Genomic DNA, 6000 nt, shown 5'->3' with positions numbered 1-6000 from the left:
AATCAAGAATTTTGAAGATAGATCTCAACGTTCAACTCCATCATTGGTAGCACCCGCACTACTCACCCACTCATAGCTAGCATAATACAACACTAATACCATAATAAAGCTCATTCTAGAAGAAAATTAAGCCTAGAATGCCTGAACGCCATCAAAAGCTTGCCAAGTCCTCTATTTTTGGAGCTTTTCCTTTCCTAGAAGCCTCCAAAAGATGTTGCTCTATCAAAATAATAATCTATGCATTAAGAGAAGAACATCAACACCCATATTGCATATAAATGCTCTGGATCAAAATCAAACTAAAAATCCTCCATGGGGCCTGCTTACAAAATCACGAAATCAAAATCGTCAACGTGTCCATCTAAGGTCAAGGATCATTTATCCTTAAAAATGAGTGAAATTCAAGAACAAATCGACCCAAATATCCCCCATATTAATCTAGGGATTGAAAGTGAATCGGAGGATTAAACTAGAAATTAAAGAAGAACTTACAAAAATAATGATGAGGAAATGAACATAACAAAGTTTCCAACTTACTCCCAACACCCAATAATTAATCTCCTATGATTATAAGATTAGTAGGATTTTTAATGGTGTTTGGACTTGGAAAATAAGTTCGATCTAAAGAGAAAGTGAAACATATATAATGGTACCAACGATGGCTGCTAAATCGATCACTACTAAAGTTGTTGGGGGTTGCTAAAGTAGCCTAGCCTCAAGCCCGGCCTTCACTAAAGCGGCCCAGAGCCGCTAAAGTGTGCCAAGCCACTAAAGTGGTCTCATGGACACTAAAGCAGTTGCATCAGATATAAAAGGCACCAACAATTTGTCAAGTTTCTAATTAGACCCTCGAAATTCGTTCAATATCCCATGTATGCAAAAAAAAAAAAAATGTTATCCTATCAAATTTGGTATTTTGGACTCAATGTCTTCATCAAAATTTTCATTTGAGGTCGTTTCGATCAAACATAGGCCCCAAACCCAAAGGGTCATTTTAGCCAAAATCCATCCAATATCCCAAGATAAGTCCAGAAGCCTCCGGACCCATATCAAGGGTCCCTATAGCCTAAAATTAACATTCTAGAGCTAATTCAATTGTAAATTGGCGTCTAAGGTTGTTTAACTGAAGTTTAGACCCAATACGCTTTTCTTAACGACGAAAGCTCCAAGACAGAGAATTGACTTTAAAAATTAAACGAATTGTTAGTCCCAATAAGTCATAAATCACTTGGAGCAGTTATTGAAAGGTTCTAAACAAGGAAAATATATGAAAATACAGAAAATGACCTAGAGGGTCATTAAATAATTGAATTTCTATAAAAAGCTATTGTTCAATCTTAAATTGGTTTTGAAATGTGTAGCTCTACTGCTTACATGCCACACGAACTATTTATATGTATGAATTATGTGTATTATTAACATGATAGTGGTTTGGGTCTAAGACCAGCATGAGCAAAGTGGAAAATGTTAGATATTGGGCCTGGATCATAAGTCGATATATGTGGGATGACCAAACCTTGGTCGAAAAAAGATAAATTTTATGTAAACTCACAAGAAAAGTTACTGCACGGTTAATGTTTATGAAATCAATTTTCTTTCAATAACTTAAGTCTTCAGTTTTCTCTATATATTTTGGAATCCAATGTTATCTTCTCTGTGTTAGTAAAAAGAACTTTCTTATTCTCTTACTCTTCCATATATTTATCACACACAAGAAAAGAAAGGCATCTAGTTCGTGGATATCAATTTCATTTCCTAGAGAATCAAAATTTAATTTGGTATGATTATTTTGGTAGTGAGTTCTATAATCTCCACTGTGTAACAATGGTATATAATTTTTTGTTCTTACTCCTCAATTTAATATAACAGTTATGACCCAAATATGTGTGGGATTTTTAAAGGACTTGGTATAATTATGCATATTCCTATGTTTTATATTTTTTTTTTACTAACTTCTATTGTACGACTTCATTGACACGCCAACAATTTTCAACAGATTATCCGTGGATGCAATAAATGTAACCATTTATCAGATACTTAAATTCTAATTATAAGACAATGTTGAACATAACCCCGTTGTCTCTTGAAATGTAACGGGCAGTTAGAAAGCTGGCCCCAAAACAATTGTCTTTATTACGTCAGTTGTGATCGTGTCAATTAAGTATACTTTAAGGGAACAATACTGGCAATAAAATTCTACTAGTAGTTTTCTATGGCTTCTTCAAATAGCATTTTTAGAAAATTGGAAGAAGAAGAAGCAGAAGAAAAAAGAAAAAATGTGTAGCTCTAAATCATCATCTTCTGAAATAATTGAGCAGGTATATATACATATACATATATACACACACATGACATTACCAATTAGTATCTTTTTTAGTTTTAATAATCAACGAGATATAGGTATCTTATAATTGAAATTTTGATTTCATCCAAAATTGATTGTTTATTTCTAAGTTTTTGTGTGTGGTTTAATTCTTAGCTTTTTGCTTATGCATTTGCATGCCAAAACGGAACCTGAAAATTATCTTCTTATTTTTTATTTGATTGTTGAGGAAATTTCATGTGACTAACTATGAGTGAAAGCCTCTTAAATGATTTGTGTATAAGAGGTAATGATTTTTCAAGAAATTGAATTTGGTCCTACTGTGTGAAATAATGTTCTGATTAATTATTGCATAATTAAATTAATAAAATATATCAAAACTTATAATTACATAAGTAATTCATCTTTGTAATTTCTAAAAATTGATAATATATAACGAATTTTTTATACTTAATTTTTCTGAGAGGACCACTTTTTGATATTATTTTAGGTTTATTTCAATAGCATGATTTTTAATGATTTAGAGTTTCTAATAATTAGAGGGTGTTCGACACACAGAGAATTATAACCAAGTTATTTAACTGTTAAATCTTTCAATCAATAAATTTACTTTTTATGTTTCAACTAATACTAGTGAGTCTAAAAAATAATCAAGTATTCTCTTGATAACTCTTTCATGTTAGTTATATGTTATTACAATAAAATAATTTTTCTTAATAAACTTATACTACTAGATAAGAGTTTTTTACTATCTTTTATTAATAATAAAAAATAAAAAGTCCTCAATAAAATAAGTACAAGAAAGGAGGACTTGACCTTTCGTTACTTACTCTAGTGAGGTCACAAACATTCACTAATCTATCTATATCTATACTATGAACTCTAAAAGTTTAAAGTGATATTACTAAAATGCCACTCATTACCTAAATAAACTATTTAGTTTATTTAATTAAAACAAAAATCCTAAGAATAGATGCAAATTTCATGAGTCACGTCCACTCGGAAAGGGTCACACCTGATTATATTAATTCTTTCCCAAATTAATATAAACTACAAGAAAAGAATAAACTTACAATATAACATTCATGATTCTATCCGACAAAACCATTCATTTGTATAATTTATGGGCTAATAATATTTAATCAATCACCAATGATCCTCCATCCTCTACTCTGCCAATATTTCCTCTACCAATGTCCATGGAATTTATGACTGAGCAGTCCTTTAGCAGGGATTAGCCGAGTAATTTATAGTTCTTTATGCCACATCGATAATGGCGATTCATTAGTTGATTTGCGTTGCTTCTATGCCCAATGAATGTATGAAGATCAACGACGTTGTCGAAAACACATATTGAATAGAATTGTAGTGAATTTAGAGATTGAGAAAAGATCCAAAATTACGAGCAAAGAGTCGCTTCGGAGAATTTCGAGGATGCCGCCAAGTACGACTAATGTTATATCATAAAATTGCTACATCCTGTTTGTGAAGTTGTTATCAATATCATTCTTATGTGTATGTATTTCAAGATTGTTTAACGGTAAATCTTTTCATGCAAGTGTGTTGAATTTTAAATTTCTTAATAGAATTAAAGTTTAGTCATTATATTGTTTACTTGTTTTTACTAATATGTTTATTTCATTCCTTTTTACTTGTCATAATTTTCTTTTTGAGAGTCAATCATATAAACTTTTATTAATAATTTAAAATATATTTCTCAATTATATTAATATGAGAAAAATTGCTAAGTTTTAGCTTTTTTAGTATATAGTTAATATCCAGATTTTAATTTTAATATATTAAATTAATCTAATCTAATTAACTTTCTCTCCTATTTATTTATTTATTGGTACTGAGGGGCTTCTATTAGAAAATGAAGAAGAATTACGTTTTGCTTGAAGTGTGTCTTTTACTTGATATACCCATTTTATCAGAAATTGGATATTAAGCTTACAGCAATTTTTCTTTCCTCTTATGATCTGTTTGTTTCAATTTTCTGACAATTATATATTTTATATGTGGATTTAAAGTTTGCTTTTTGAGTTGGAGTGGCTAAAGGAATAGGGATGGTTGCTCCTTCAAAATATTTTTTAGACCTTTGGGCATTTAAAGGGAAAAAACATAGATTATTATAGTAGTCTTTTTTATAATTAAAATAACAATGAAAAAAATGATAATCTCTTCTACTAAATCTTCCAAAAAAGAATTTTGCCCCCAAATCTCCCCTATATCTTTGTATGTGGCGGTTTTTCTTAATTTATGATTGATATTGTTTTTCTTTGGTCAATTGGTTGTTTGGTTGTTATTTTTAGTGTGACCATCGGACCTACTTATTTTATTATTTATAGTAACACAATTTTTGCACAATTAAATAGTTTTTATTAAAATTTATCTGGGCTGATATAATAAATATTAGATTTTTTATTTATGGTGAAACGGAGAGATTGCACTTCAATCAACTATCAAATCGTATATTTAGTCTATTCAATAGCTTAAATACATTCCAATCAAACAAGTTGAATTGCAATAAAAATTTGTGCAATTTTCCCATTCTACATGCAGAAAGATTTTATTTATCAATTTTCTGTAATATTTTTTGTCATTGCTTAAGACTTACTCCCACTGTTTTAAAAAGAATAATCTATTTTGACTTGATCTAAAGTTTAAGAAAATAAAGAAAACTTTTGAATCTTGTGGTCCTTAATTAAAGTAATGTCAAATGTACAAAGTGCCTTTTAATCTTGTGCTCTTAAAAATGTCACATGTAAAGTTGCAATTAAAGTATTATAAAAAAAGGAACCCATCATTCTTTTTAAATGGACTAAAAATAAGTAGGTCCGATTCCAATTGTATGGGGAGCGGATAATGCGGATAACTCGGGTAGTTAAATGTTTTATGGTAATATTCATTGCGGATAACTCGGGTAGTTAAATGCTTTGTGGTAATATTCATTTACTATTTTTCTCCATTTTTGTAGTTCTCGTATACAATTTTGGAGATATTCTATATATTTCATATCTTTTGTTTCTATATATTTTATTAAATTCTTTACCATGACTATTTCTAATAATTTTATTTCTTCCATATCTATTCTCCAAGCTCTTAATATTCATTAGACTTATTCCCGATTTTTCTATTATATCTGTAAATTGTTCTAATAATTTTAAATGTTCTTCTTTGGTTTTTGTATATAATAATATATCATCTATGTACACTATACAATTAAATAATTTTTTAAAATAATTATCCATAAAATGTTGATATCTACCTGGTGCATTTTTATATCCAAATAGTAATACGTTCCATTCATAAAATCCTTGTGCTACCGTAAATGCGGTTAATTCTTTAGATTCTTCTTCTAGCTTTAGGTGGTAAAATCCTGATTTACAATCGAATTTGCTAAAATAATTATATCTTTATATTTGTCTTATTTTTAATATCTTATTTGGTATTGGATAATTATATGTTATAGTTTTTGCATTTAAATTTCTATAGTCAATAACCATCCTACTTTTTCCTCTTTTTTGTTCACTATGTTTATTTACTATAAATGCTGGACTATTATGTTTACTATTACTTTTTTGTATATATTGTTTTTCTAACAATTCATCTATGTGCATTTTAAATTCTTTTAAATCATCAAAATTATATGTTAATGGTTTTTGGGTTATTATGCT

The sequence above is a fragment of the Capsicum annuum genome, chromosome 7 (assembly GCF_002878395.1).
Source record: "Capsicum annuum cultivar UCD-10X-F1 chromosome 7, UCD10Xv1.1, whole genome shotgun sequence".
NCBI classification, from domain to species: domain Eukaryota; kingdom Viridiplantae; phylum Streptophyta; class Magnoliopsida; order Solanales; family Solanaceae; genus Capsicum; species Capsicum annuum.
The sequence above is the reverse complement of the archived record's forward strand: the minus strand, read 5'-3'. Positions refer to the sequence as shown.